Source organism: Dipteris shenzhenensis, chromosome 31, assembly GCF_047967505.1.
Source record: "Dipteris shenzhenensis isolate YYH24624 ecotype China chromosome 31, Dip_SZ_1.0, whole genome shotgun sequence".
In the NCBI taxonomy this organism is placed as follows: domain Eukaryota; kingdom Viridiplantae; phylum Streptophyta; class Polypodiopsida; order Gleicheniales; family Dipteridaceae; genus Dipteris; species Dipteris shenzhenensis.
In genome coordinates, this window is record NC_141626.1 from 27857470 (window position 1) to 27873419 (window position 15950).

Here is a 15950-nt window from a genome sequence, read left to right on the forward strand (position 1 = left end):
TCAACCTGGAGTGGGGTCATGCCAAACTCTACTTGTATAATCTGATGGGGGACCGAGGGCTTACTTCAAATCATCCTAGAACCCATAGTCACCTATCTCCTCTCAAATCTCTTCCACTTTGTCATCTCACTGAAATGCCACTCCCCATAAAAAAGTGCATACATAGTAGTTGGCCTCCCCAAAGTGTCAAAAAGACAACCCTTTGTTGGAGGGTCTTGGAAGTGTGCCTGGAAGCATCTCCTCTCTTGTTGGGTCTTGCACACCGTCCCCGTGTGATTCGTGATGTACCTGCATGAATCATCGTGAAACCTTGTCCGGTGAACACTACCCCCAGATATGTGTAAGACTAGCCTATCTCCACTGGCTCATCTGAGTATATGAAGCTATGGCGATAGACACTGCTTGTGAGGTGTTGAAGATCATAACCTTGGTTTTTCTAAGGTTAGCTATCAAGTCTCTCTCTCTCTCCAGAACACCTCCAAGGGCCTCTAGATGTTTTTACAATCCCTCTATTGAGGATGATACAAAAATGTTCAGAGTGTCTTTAGATAAGTGAAAAACACAAACACATCTCCACTCTTGACAACAAGGTGCCAGCAGTCAAAGTATAGTCGAAAAGTAAGCGAACTATAAAAGACTATCACAAGATGTAAAGAGGACAAAGAGGAAATCTTGTAAAAGGTAGTATGCTTCTTGTATATTATGTTTTGATAGAGAATACATCAACTCAACAACTCAAACTCTTAACAAGAGCTGATACAAGGTTTTATAGCCATCTGAGATCAGTCCAATTGTTAAGGCAATAGTAAGTTTCAAAATGTAATAGTCCTAGTCAAAAACATTATGTGGTGGATCAGGCCACTAAGGAGTGCTGTTAGAGACAGTTACAACTATCCCTACAATTACAAAATGATCCCATTACCTTGTTCTAATAACTCCCTCTTACCAGAGGTGTATTTAACCTATCCCATTGTTAGTGTCCACATGGGTGGAGGCTATGCCTTCAACACCTGGCACTTCTGGTGGAGAGGATTTTTCTCAAAAAGTCGAGGACACGAGCCCTTCTTTACTGAAAATACTCCTTCAAGTGCATGTTGAAGGTATATGAAGCATTGAGATCGATCAGTGTTCCCCGGGTGACAACTGGATCCATAGTCTCGGTTTCTTCTTTCTGTTCCTAAGACTCGGGTGGTGCTTCTGCTCCTTCTAGTTGTTCATTGGTTTTGTTGGGGCTAGCACACTTGGAGTGGTTGGGGGTAATTTTGACTTCTGTGCTGGCATCTTCCTCGGATTGTTTTGCTGTAAGCTTAGTAATCTGTGTCATGAACTCTACAAGGTCATTGAAATTTGCAGAAGTTCTTGTTTTCTTTGTGTCAAAGATTGTGAGAGGGTCCTCCAATGGCATTGGCTTTTTCTGGGCATCCTTTGATTTTTCCCTTAAAGTCTCCAACTCATAGGCCATGGCCTCATAGTAGGCATATGCTGCCGATGCGAAAGCATTGTATGGTCGTTTTGTTATAGTAAACAGTCTACCCTTCAAGGTATTCCACAACTCTTGGGATGTCCAAACCAGCTGATTTTTCAACTCAAAAAATTCATATTTGCTAAGGAATACACCATCTACCTCGTCAACCATTTCCTTGAGTTGCGAGTGCATGAAGTTGTTGTTGTAACAAAAGATTTTCAATTTGAAGGTCATTTTGATTTGCTCCCATATGGTCCAGTTGAACAAAGAATTCATCTTTCATCTCTTGGAGCCATGCTGTCACAGTCGGCATCATGCAATCCGGTTGTACCTTGACTTGTGCTGTCAGCTTTGCAATATGTTTTCTCTGTTGCTATGTAGACCTTGCATATTCATCCTGAAGTTTTGTAATTTTGGCCTGTGCACTGGCAAGCTGTTGCTACAAGTCAGAATGCTTGATCATGAATTCCTGTGCTGCCTCATTTTCTTTCTGGAGCTGTTGGACTTACTGTTGCAGTGTAGCTTGTTCTCTCTGTTGTTGTTCAACATAATGTTGGAGTATGAGCAGGGCATTGCCAGCTTGCATGCTTGACACCTCTATGTGTGGTGTGAATGCATGTTTGTCCTTCATAGGAGTTTCCAGCAAGTTGAGCTTACGGATTGGAGAGAAATTCTCAAATTGGGACTTGGGAGGTGAGTTGAGGAACAAACGAGCCACATCGTCCTTACGCTTGAGCCATGTTTCCTTCGGCATCTGTGCTTTAGCTCGTTGATTGAGCTTAATTTTTTTGGTAGATTTATGTGGTGTTTGCTGAGGGGACATCTCCTCCTTTATTAGTGGGGTGTCCTAGAGTGTATCTACCAAGGTCTTACCGTACATTGCTTGTAATGCCTCATCCTCAGAATATTGAGCCACTTGCAAATCTTGCACTGCTGTAGCCTTTAATTTGTCGGATTCTTTATTGTTTTGCTCTATTCTATCATGCATGTGCTTTTTTCTATCTTCTCTATATTGTATAATGACGTTTGGCACTTCTTTCTTATTTTGTGCTACGAATTCGAATAATGCTGTGATGAACAATGCAATTTTCAAATGTGCATTAGATGTAGTCAAATCTTTCTTTGCTATCTCCCCCATGAGACATGTATGCAATAGGTGAGCCTAACTGATTCATGTGCCCCTTTTTGTTGCACAGAGTACTGCATATGAATCTCAGCTCACTATGTTGGGCTTCACCAACAGCTGCATTCTCTCTAAATACCATACCAGTTGTTAGCGATGGCTTGTATCTTGCACATTACTCACAAAGAAATAATTTTTTTGTGTTTCAAGCGGTCCGAATTCCTTATGCATCTCACTATCGACATCTTTCTTGTAGGCAATTTCCTCCCTAATCAAAGGCAATTGAAAAACCTCGGAGATAATCTCTGGTGTTACCATGAGATTGTTGCTCAACATACCTCCCGATTTTTGGAACCCTTCATATTGCGCGAGAGGATCCTATGGGGCCTTCCAGGATGTCCATGGTAGACTTGCATACTGAAGTAGGCCTATCTTCTTTAACCATTTCTGGTTTTTACTGAGGTCTAGAGAGACTTTGAAGTTGGCAAAACTAGTCGTCACAATTTGCTTCTTCAGCAGTGGTTAGGGGGGTTCGTCATTGGACTTGGTCTCCTCATTTTCTGTGATGACAATCGCCTTCTCCCCATCTCGGCTTATTCATGGGCTCTTTCTTGCCAGAGTTAGGGACTTCTTAAGGGAGTTGTAAGGCGCAAACTACATTTTGGAGCCATTTGAAGGGAAGCTTGACTGTAGAAGCCATCGTTCACTGGGCTTGTCTGGAGATTCGCTAGGAGTCTCGTATGTGTCGGACTGGCAGTATGAAGCGGCGAGATTGGGTGTGTGTATAATCCACCTCCCATCCCTCGTTGCTTATTTGAGTTTGCATCATGGAGTCGGTAAGGCATGCGTCGGTGATGATGCTTTTCCTCGTGGTGAGGGCGTTGTTTGTGTGAGCGACCTTGTTGAATTTTGTACCGTTGATGCTGTGTACATACAGGCACTGATGGGTCGGTACGGCTAGTGCAGTGTGTTGTGTGAGTTGGTAGACTGAGGGTGGGGTGAGGTTGGATAGGCAGAGCATAGTCGATATTTGCTATGATGCATGTGGAGAATCAGAGTTGAATTACAGGGTCGGACACCTGAGAGTCGGACGAAAATTGGACTCAAGTGGGCAGATCGGATGCGGGACTGAATACACAAATGTCGGACTCCAAAGAGGCAAAAAAGGCACGTGCAACATGTGTGCAGTGGATCAAAGTCAAATTGGCATAGTTTGGTTCCCGTCAAAACCGTGGTAGAGTTCTTAGTTGATTTTGTCAGACTTCGGTCACTTTGGTCTGAAACACGTCAGAACATTGTTGGAGTGGAGCTCGTTGTGTCTTCATCTTGGTGGTGCATCTTCTCACTTGCAAAATCACTTTTGTTTATTGTAGGGTAATTTGAGTATACCTGAACCGTATTAGAAGTGCGGCAATGTCTTTGCTGCATTCTTGGCAGAATCAGGTCGGACTATAATCATAGTTGCTGTTCATAAGATTGCTTGCTATGATGTTGCTCAGAGTTGTTAGAAAACTCTTCTGTATTTGTCTTTGAAAGCTTCTTTGGAAAGCTGCATGATACCCCATTAGTGAGCAGATAGGTTGAAACAGAGACTATATAACCGTGTACCCCAAAAGGATTCTGCAGTGAGATTGTGTAGATCTTCACTTGTGTGGGATCAGGGCCAATGTAAGGCTTAAGTCAAAAACCACTTACTGGTTCTTCAAAGGAGTTGCCATGTAGGTCTGCCAACAGGAATGTTCCTTGCTCATAGGTATCAATCACTTCGAATGGACCATCATACCTTAATTTGAAGTTACTTGGCATTTTGCCTAGTTTAGTGTTAAACATCAACATTCACTCTCCTTTTTCAAAAGCTTGAATTTAATATTCCTATTGATCCAGACTGCTCTTCTTTTCTGGATAATGTCAACTATATGGGAGCTTGCCAATCTATCTTCATCCAATTGTAAAAGTTGCTCAAACCTAGAATTGATGGAGTCTTCTGGTGAAAGTTTGTTGTCAATTGCTACTCTGAGACTACCTGCAACAAACTACATGGGTACCACTGCTTCACAACCATACACTAGTCTGAAAGGTGTCAATCCTATGGCCACCTTGTGTAATGTCCTAAGTGCCCAAACCACTGAGTCTAAAAGCTGATCCCAATCCTCTGGGTGATCAGCAATTATTCTTCTGTAAATCTTTTTCATGAGCTTGTTGTAGCTTTCAGCCAATCCATATGCTTGTGGGTAATATGTTGTGGATTTTTTGTGCAGCAAAATGTGCATCTTGGTCATTTTTTTGATGATTTTGTTAATGAAATGGGTTCCTCTATCACATACAATCTCAATGGAAACACCAAATCTGGTTACAATATTGTGATACAAAAAATGTGCAATTGTGCTAGCTTTGCACATCTTCAATGCTACACCCTCAACCTATTTAGTGTAATAATTAGTAGCACCAAGAATATATTGATTACCTGAGAATTTGGCTATAGGTTTGATTGGTCCAATAAAGTCTAATCCCCACTTTTGAAAAGGTTCCAATGGAAGAATGGGCTGATGTGGCATTCTATCACTATCCATTGGTATGTCATCCCTTTGACATGACAAGCATGATTTGGCATAATTATGTGCATTTTTTAATACTATGGGCCACCATAATCCAGCCTGCAATATTTTCTTGCCCATGATATCACTTGAGAAGTGGCCTCCTGTTGGCCCTCCATGTGCCTCTACTAACACAGCTTTTTGCTCATGGTCTTGGACACACCTTCTGATGACCTGGTCAATACCTCTTTTGTACAACACTCCAGCAACGATAAGGAAAGGTCTGCTTTGCAATATTAATTTTTTTCTTTGATCCCTATTCAATGTTTCTGGAATCAATCCATCAATAAAGGAAAAATAACATCTTGTCATACCAGTTTGGTGGTTCTTCTATCCTTACCATAAATATACATGCATCAAGGAGTTCATCTGGGATGCCAATCGGAGCTTCTCCTGACTAGAGCCTGCTCAAATAATCAGCTATGGCATGCTATTTTCATGGTATCAAACTCTTGTAACAAAAGCATCCAGCCTTCTTGTTAGTTACTGTTTATTCACCAAATAAATCAAAGCCTGGTGGTCAACATGAAAATTTACCTTATTAGCCAGTAAAATAATGTCTAAACTTATGCAATGCATAAATCATACCAAGTGCCTCTCTTTCTGTTACTGCATAGTTTCTTTCATGTTTGGTTAAGATCCTGCTTGCATAGTACACAGGTCGAAACCATTTTGGTGTTTTCTATTGCATTAGTACTGCACCAACTATTGAATCTGAAGCATCCACAAATACTTCAAAAGGAAGGGACCAATCAGGGGGTTGTAGGATAGGTGCCACTATGAGCATCTTTTTCAAAATGCTGAATGCATATTCTTGAGGGCTTCCCCATATGAATGGTTCTGTATCTCTAGTCAGCTTTGTGAGAGGATAACAAATATCTGCAAGGTATCTTAAAAATCTACAATGCCATTTGATTTGGCCTAGAAATCTTTGAAGTTGTTTGATGTCTTTTGGGGCTTTTGCATTCTGAATTGTTGAAACCTTGTTAGGATCAATCTCCATTCCTTGTTATGAGATAATATATCCTTGTAGAATTCCTCTACTAATAGCAGCAAAAGCACACTTTGCTAGATTTAAACTGAGGCCAACAACAAATCTGCATCTAGCAAAACATAATGCTAAGTGATTTAAGCGTTCCATCATTTTTCCAAAAACTGAGAAATCATCCAAAAATACCTTCATGAAGGATGTGAGGTACTCTGCAAATACCTCTTGTATATATTTTTGAAAAGTAGGTGGGGCATTCTTCAGTCCAAAAGTCATCACATTTGATGCAAACATACCCCATTCTGTGACAAAAGCAGTTTTATCTCTATCTTCTGGAGCCATTCTGATTTGGTTGTACCCATTGAAACCATCCAAAACACTGTAAATTTCATGTCCAGCTACAACATCAAGTAATGAATCACAAAATGGTAGTGGGAATGGATCAGTGATAGTGGCTGCATTTAACTTTCTATAGTCTACACAAATTCTCAGTTTCCCATTTTTCTTTGGAACAATAACAATAGGAGATAACCATGTGATATGTGTCAGGGGATATATGAAAGCAACTTTTAATAACTTGTCAATCTCCTCTTTGACCAACTTGGCATAATTTGGATCATTCTATATTTGCTTTATATGATTAGTACTGCATCAGTCTTCAGATTGATTTTATGTTGGCAGAATTTAGGATCTACCCCTTTCATATTAGTGTAATGGCATGCAAAAATATCTTTGTACTGCATCAATAATTCTTTGAGTGCCATTTCAAAAGATGGAGGGAGATTTGTACTTACCATAACTGGTTGTGGGTTGTCACTGTTTCCCAAGTTTATTTCTCCAAGTCATCCTGCCTGACCCTGCCACTTTTTTGCATATGTTCTTCAAATTGTATTTCTGCCTCCACGATTGCTTCCTCTACTAACTTAGAAGTGATATTCTTTGTGTATCATGTATGTTTGCATCAGTGTCTTCTGTTGTATTTTTTTCCGTGAGAACTTGATCCGACTAGTTTTCGACTTTGTTCTGTTTTGCAGCAGCCGGATCTGTGTCAAAATGTGGTATCTGCTGATTTGAACTTGTATATTGATCAATAATCTTAATAATATCAATCTCAAAAATAGGATATACAGTGGGGTTTCTTCTAAGGAAAATTTATTCTTCATCTTCATCAAAATATGGAATCATATTGATTCCCTGTGCTTGTTGTCATTGTGTTTTTCTTAGAAAACACCTTTTTGAGGATAGGTTGATTTTGACTTTCTTTTTCCCTTTCCTGATAGTGATTCTCTCTGAGCCCCAGTCGCCCAGTCCTACTTGACCTTGGCAACTTTGGCCTACCCAATAGCATTGAGTAAGCAGAATCCTTTTCCTTTATTTGGAGTACTACAAATGTGACTGTGAATGTGAGTCCCATGATTGTAATCTCTTGCCCTCTCAATATTCCAAGAGGTTGAATTCTCCTTTGGTCAGCCATCCTCACCTGGAATGGTGTTGGAACCAATTCATTGCAGCAAATTTTTTTGAATAAATATTTTGAGAGGATATTGACACCTGAGCCTCCATCAACCAATACTTCTAGGATTCTCTACCTTTTGTAGTCTACACCAATGAGTGGTACTTGGTAATCCACATCTTCAACTATTGATGAGTAAATATCAAGAATTTCCTCTTCATCATTACTTGGTTGTTGAGCTTGTGTTGGATGTGACTCTTATGGATGCAATCTCTTGCAAATTTGATGTTTGAAAGCTGGAACCAAGTTCAGCAGTTGATCAAGAGTAATTTGTACCTTGGAGTCCATTAACTCTTGGAAAAAGAGCATGTTGTCCTCATTTTGCATGCTAGTGTCTTACTGCATCTCTTGGGCTCTTGTCATAGTAACCTTATTGCCTTGAGTTGTTTTGGCTTGGATCATGGTCCATGGTTCTGTCTGTTCAGTTGTATTCTTTAATTCTAGGAACTCCGATGCTGTTGCAAACAGAAAGTTTGTTTTTTGTTTTGGAGTGGCATTTTGACTTGAGTAAGTATTTTGTGGATGTTGGCTCTTCTCAAGAAAGTGCCCTGATGGACGGCTACTACATTGTAAATTTAGAGCATGATTGTTGCATTGTTGTTGTTGTGCAGGCGAACTGTCGTTGGGATGCATTGGTACTACATTATCCCTTTGTCTTTGTTATTCCATTGTTCTTTTTAGATATCTTGTAATACATTGTTTTGTAGTACTTGTTGCAATGCTTTGTTTCTTGTCTCAGTTTAATTTTGGCCAGTTCATTGGCCTGGCTGTTTCCCTTGGGGCATATCCTAGCCCTGGAAGTGGCTTTGTATTCCTTCGATTTTGTAACTGCCAAAGCCTAAACATTGCTTTTATTGCGTTGATTATTGTAGTTGTACTCCTGATGGATGGGCTCTAGATAGACCATATGTACTCCTGGAGGAGGCTGTTGCTGATGATTTTGATTGTTTCTTCCGTCGTATTGAATAATGGGTATACCTCTTTGTTCCCTGTGCTTACACCAAAGCTCACATGGTGGACCTTGCCTATGGCCATCCATACCACAGTAGGTGCAAGCTTGGTCTTGCATTTGCTTTTGCTACAGGTTCCCCCATGGTTGTTGATTCAACCTTTTTGGAGCTGCATTTTGATATCTTTGTTGTGGTGGTCTTGCCATTGCCATTTGATTAGGAGGTAATGCTAGTGCTTGATTCTATTGTTGTTGAATGTAAGGTGGTACTCTGCCTCTGTAATTGGGATTGTACCAGCATCTTTCTTTGTCGTGATTATCCTTTTTGCAAAATTCACATGGAACTTTTTGTGGTTGTGGGGGTGGCTTTAAGTTTTGCAGCTGGTCTTCAATCATCTTCTCCAACATGGAGATGTTTTCTACTATCTTTTTTACTGTGGAATTTTCTTTCAGCTTATGCTTTTTGTCTTTCTTCTTTTTCTTTGAGTATTCCTCATCATCCTCATCATATTCTGATGAGTGGTCTTCCTCATTTTCATTATCTTCCTCTGCTTCACTATCTGTGTCTGTCTCTGAGTCTATCTCTGAATCTGAATGATGTTTATTTTTTGTCTTCTTGGATTTTGATGTTGTACCAAGTCTTATCTCTGCTCTCTGGGCATCTTCCACCATATTGCTAAAATCATTTGCTCCTCCAAGCTGGTCCCTGCCAGCTACTACAGTTCTCAACTCCTTGTTTAATCCTTTGTAGAAATAGTCTCCCCATTGCTCCTAGGTAGGTCTTTGATTTGCTGATAGCCTTCTATTGAGGTTTCTAAACTTTTATGAATAGTCCTCAATCATGAGATCTTTCTATTTCATTGTTCTCAGCTTTTTCAAACCTCTGGTGTTTTCTCCTTTCTAAAATGACTTAAGAAAGCAATCTTCAATTCATCATAAGTGTGAAAATGTGCAATACCGTATTGCATAAACCAATTCATTGATTTACCATTGAATGTTACAGTAAATTGATCCTTCTTGGTCTCATTTGGCAGTTGTCCAAATCCACTAGCTATCCACCTTATCTCAAATTGCCCAACATGGCTGTCAGGGACTTGACCTTTCTTGCCTAGTAAACTTTGCAGCTTTGACCAATGGGTTCTGCATTTTGTGTTGAGCGTGAACTTGAACTTGAACTTTGACAAACTTCTTTGTCTTCTTCTTTGGAGGTGGTGGGAGAGGGTTGAAATTTAGTTGTGACCTTGCAGTCACAAAGACACTGGCTACAATATTAGTGGCAAGTGTTCTTTGGAGTAATTCATGTGTTGGAGTGGATAGCATTAATCTTTCTAGCTCAGTTTTCGCTTCGTGCACCTCCTGGCTATGTAGGGAATTATCAAAGGAGCTTGTCCCAGTAGGAATATAATAATGGTCATGAAAGATATCCTTGCTCCTACAGCTACTGCTCAATGACAACAAAATGGAACCTAGTCCAAGTTCACTTTGGCAGAGTATTGCTTTTCAATACGGATATACACGTATGCTAAAGTAGCACTATGAGGTTCTCCTCTACTAGTGTATTCACTAGGATAGAATTTCCTATGTTTTTTGACATTTGCTACCGTATGCGATCTCTAATGTCATTTGTAGTTGTTGGCATTTTTGCCAGCTTTGTGCACGCAGGTGCAATCCTATGACACAGTTGGGAGCTTTGTGTTTTTCAAAGTTGTTGTTTGTATGTTTCTCTATTTGTTGTTTCATGTTGTAATTGACAGTGGTGCTTGTTGTGCGTTGAGTAAAAACCGGCAATTTTGGGTAGGAACACTGATAGGATCGCCAATAGTGTTCAGAGTGTCTTCAGATAAGTGAAAAACACAAACACATCTCCACTCCTAACAACAAGGTGCCAGCAGTCGAAGTATAGTCGAAAAGTAAGCGGACTATAAAAGACTATCACGAGATGTAAAGAGGACAGTAAGGAAATCTTGCAAAAGGTAGTATGCTTCGTGTATATCAAGTTTTGATAGAGAATACATGAACTCAACAACTCAAACTCTCAATAGGAGCTGATACAAGGTTTTATAGCCATCAGAGATCAGTCTTACTGTTGTAAGGCAACAGTAAATTTCAAAATGTAACAGTCTAGTTCAGAGTGTCTTCAGATAAGTGAAAAACACAAACACATCCCCACTTCTAACAACAAGGTGCTGCGGTTGGAGTATAATCGGAAAGTAAGTGGACTATAAAAAACTATCACGAGATGTAAAGAGGATAGAGAGGAAATCTTGCAAAAGGTAGAATGCTTCTTGTATATTATGTTTTGATAGAGAAGACATCAACTCAACAACTCAAACTCTCAACAGGAACTGATACAAGGTTTTATAGCCATCCGAGATTAGTCTGACTGTTGTAAGGCAGCAGTAAGTTTCAGAATATAACAGTCCTAGTCAAAAACATTATGTGGTGGATTAGGCCACTAAGGAGTGTTGTTAGGGACAGTTACAACTATCCCTACAATTACAAAATGATCCCACTACCTTGTTCTAATGACTCCCTCTTACTAGAGTTCTATTTAAACTATCCCATGGTTAGTGTCCACGTGGGTGGAGGCTATGCCTTCAACACCTGGCACTTTCGATGGAGAGGCTTTTTCTCAAAAATTCGGGGACACGAACTCTTCTTTACTGAAAATATTCGTTCACGTGCACGGATTAGCGTAGTTTGGTCCCCGTTGGAACTGTGGCGGAGTTCTCAGTTGATTTTGTCGGGGGACTTTGGTTTGAAACACGTCGGAACATTGTTGGAGCGCGGTGCGTCTTTATCTTGTTACTGCATCTTCTCATCTACAACATCACTTTTGTTTATTGTAGGGTAATTTGAGTATACCTGAATCGTATTCAAAGTATATCATGTGGCACCTAGATCGAGAAGTCATGGATCGATGTCGCATATGTGTGCCAAATGCTCAAGTCTATGAGGATGAGGGCAGGTGGAGAGAGAGAAGAGAGAGAGAGAGAGAGAGAGAGAGAGAGAGAGAGAGAGAGAGAGAGAGAGAGGGGGGGGGGGGGGAGGGAGGGGGGGAGGGAGGCATAAATCTCTTCAGGATGCCTCGCGAGCCTCTTATATAAGTCACAATCCTAAAGGTAACTCATTCAAGCCACTGTGGGCTAAGGCAAAGGGCTCGCTAGGGACATCTTGTCTGGGGTGGTCCCCTTTGAGGAGATCTAAGACATGTTGAACGTCCATCACACTTGCTTTGGTCACCCTCTAATCATGTGTGGTCTCTACATCTCTAGCTCAACTGCTCTATGTGATCTCTCCCAACTGATCCACTTTGCTCTCATGTCCTCTATCTTCTCCTCCTCTACTCCCCACTATCTTAGGGATAACTCAAATGCATAGAATTATATGACATGTCTTTGTGCTTACTCATCTCTGTCTCTTGTGGTGCTATCACCTCCTACTATCTTATCTGCCACAATAGGGTATGCTACATCTCCATCAGACTGAGGCCACTGTAGAACTATTCATGAAAGCGTATTCATTGAGAGACCATCTCTCCTAAAAGAGACAGTGGTAATGTCCACAGATCTCATAGTAGACTAGGCAGGCAGATAGGAAATTCTCCTCTATCTCCACCTCTGCCAATGTGCATAGCTTGCATATCTGTTGCTCTCAAGGCATGCATATAGCTCTCCCTGCCTCGATCCTTAGCTAATGATCTGAGACCTGCATCTATTTCAATGGCAATTCTCAATCCATGTGAGACTCATCTGTCCTTTAGATACTGCAGTCTTCGATAATCACTCCATCCTCTAATACTCTCAAGGAGTGGTCTTAGTAGAATGGGATCTTAGTGGGGAGATCCTGGGCCCCCCCAAGTCCATGATGCATAGAGCTGGAGTTGATCCAACTGTATGATATAATTGATCTCATCTTGCAGGGTCTAAAGAGATGGGGCATTCAAGCAAGCCTAGAAGGGGGCAAGCGATCCATCTGAATACCTTGACAAGTAAACCATCTAGATATGCACGTGTACTAGGTTGTGTTAGCCCCCTCTTGGCTATCCTATGGATGACTCTAGTGCCAAACTTGGTAGTCTCCAGCTAGGCAAGGCCTAAACCCTAGGAGGATACATCATTGTATAGAAGATGGCATCAATCTAGAGTGGTATCATAGTGAACTCTGCCTGTATGATCTCATGAGGAACTAAGGGCTTACTCCAAATCATTTGGACCCATGTAGCCTCTTGAATCTCGTCCATCCAATTGCCAATAGGTCACTTCAGGCTGCACATACATGGTTTGTTTGGCCACACATGTGTGTCAATACCTTTGCTAGAGGGTCCTAGAATTGTGCCTTTAAGAATTGTTTCTCTAGTCAAGCTAGAGCTCCCCACCCTCATTTAAGTCGTACCCTACCTGCATAAGTCATTGTTGTGAAAATTGTCCCTATGAAGATTGCCCATAGATAGGTGTACGACAACATGATCTCCATTGAGGGAGTCGATGGTGCTTCCCATGAGGTGTTGAACATCATAACATTGATCTTGCCAAGGTTAACTATCATGTCTCTCTCCCTATAAACACCTCTAAGGCCTTCAAGTGTCTTTGTAGGCCTCTTGCCCAAGAAGAGGATATGAGGACTATCTCATCTACGTACAACAGTATCTATATCATCAAATTAGCAAGAAATGATATCCCTCCTCTCCTAAGTGATCAATGAAAGTCGTGGTCTCATCAATGTAGAGCGCAAAGACTATCAGTGAGAGGGGGCATCCTAGGCTCGCTTCGATCATGCTCTCAATCCAATCTTCCAAGCCTCGAGGGGCACTATAATCTTCCAAGCTCTCCCTCTAACGAGCTCATATAAGCTCATCATCCCCTAGAGCTTGTCTCCTAGAATCTACATCTCTTAGAGTCTCCTAATCCTGCAAGCCCACAGAACTATATCAAAGGCCTTTCAAAAGTCTACAAAGCAAGCCTAGAGTTTCTAGGATCTTGATCTCAGTCCTCACTGACAGCTCGTAGGGTGAAGATATGGTCAAGAGTGGAATGCCACCTCTAGAAGCCAACCTATCCCAAAGCTCACTGGCCATGTGCCTCTACATAGGAGCTGATCTCTCTCTCTAGAACCAACCCATAGATCTTTGGTCAGTGTGTGGCCAATCATGAGGGTGTGGTAGTCCTCAATGTCCATGGGATCTCTCTACTTTGTGTATCGACACAATGGTGGTGGTACTCTAAGTAGGTGGGAAACCATGGCACACAACATGATTGAACATTACAGTAAGATTGGGGCCAAGACGTCCTGTACATGTGCAAAGTGCTCAGCCCATAGCCCCTCATGATGCATGGCTTGACAGTTCTGGAGCCTGCACAATACTGCTCTCACATTCTCTAAGCTGAACAAGATAGATGTGGTGGGCTTGGACAAAGAGGACATATCAGGTGGTGCCTGGGTCGAGATGTCATAGAGCAATGTCGCACATATGTGTGCCAAACGCTCAGGTTTGTGAGGATGGGGATTGGTGGCTCCCCCTTAGGGGGGGGAAAGGGAGGGGGGGAGAGAGAGAGAGAGAGAGAGAGAGAGAGAGAGAGAGAGAGAGAGAGAGAGAGAGAGAGTCTTTTAAAGGTCCGAAGGGTGTATGGATACAATGAGCTAAATGGGTTGAGCCACTAAGTGGGCACCTATACCCAAGGTTTGAACCCATGGGAAGAAAGATAGATTTGAAATGTGGGATCACTATGATGGTTCTCTATATGTTGTCTCAGGAACTAGGTCCACTAGGTCACTCAGAATAGATAGAGGGTTGCACAATGCTATGATCGGGTCACTAAGTTAATGAACCACTCCAATTCACTAGTCCTGATCCTCATCTCTCAAGGAAGATGCTTCATTGGGGATTTTCATCACAGAGGGATAAAACTCATTATAGAGCAATGATGCTAATCAACCTGCATGGTCCGCTTTGGTCTCCTCATAGTAGCTCTCCATTGGACAAGTGCCACAAATAGCCCCATTGATTGTGTCCCTGGTCCAACAAACATGGATAGGAGATCCCCAAGCCTTATCTATGTGTCAATGTGCTCTCTGGTCTATCATGTTTCTCACTCTAGGTCTCGACTATGCCGTCTCCCTGGGATCGATTGTCCATGCTATTTTCTTGAAGGAAATTACTAATCATGTATTGTACACCCTCGTGAATGAAGATTGCTACTTGTCTCTGATCTAGGTGATCCAAGAGGTTAAAGAGGAGTCGAGAACCATGTCCAAAGACCCAATGGTAGCAACCTTGTATCTCATAGTACATAGGACATCTAAAAGCAAAGTGCTCCTCTAACTCAACCTCATGTAGATCTCAGAGAGTGTAGATGTAGCCCTCCCTAGGTATGGCCTTGGCCTGTTTGGTCTCAATACATAACTGATGGGATGAAGCATGAATCTACTGGATCGAGATTCTCAAGGAGTGGGGGAGGTGGATCCACGTGTAGCCCAACGGGTAGATTTTCCCCAGTGACCTCGTTAGCCTTGTGATGATAGAGGGGTTTTCATATGAAATCCAAGACTTGCAAATCACCTACATGTATCATATTGACACCTCTCATCACCCTCAATTGCTAATGTCATGGATGCGGATAAGGTCTACTATGGTAACTTGTTTTGGATTGAGGGTGTAGAGCCAAAATCCCTTAACTCAGACAAGATGATTTGATGTAGGATTTTTAGTGTACTCTATGGATTCTCCATTCAATAATAGAACCTACAGCCTCTCCACCCAAGCCTCTAATCCACCTCTGATAGATCAAGGCCCAAACATGGGCTGCCATACATACCAACTAGATGGACCAAAGAATCGAAGAGAAGAGACTTGGTTCGAGAATCCTAAAAATGAGACTGAAAGCATTGGCACTCAGCTTGGCAAGCATGGCATATCCCCTACTCAATAGTGTTTACATCATTGGTCTTATCTTGAAAATCAAGTTGGAGAAAAGCACTCCCATATATATGTAAGATGCAACGATCTCTATTAGCAACTCATCAAAGGTGAACTCCTCTCTATGTCTGACTACCCTAGATGTGTTGAATATCATAACCTTGGTTTTACCAAAATTGACCTTCAGAACATGTGACTCCAAAAGGTGTGAAGTTCATCAAGCATCATTGGAGTCCCTTAGTTGAAGAGTGGAGTAAGAACACGTGCTCTACATACAGGAAAATATGAACCAAGGACTTGGTGAGAGACACGCCTACCCTGAGAGCCCTTATGAGTTAACCAACCAAGCAACTAGTGCTTGGGGAGCGCTTCAAGAATGGTTTCCGAGCATTGATTATTCTT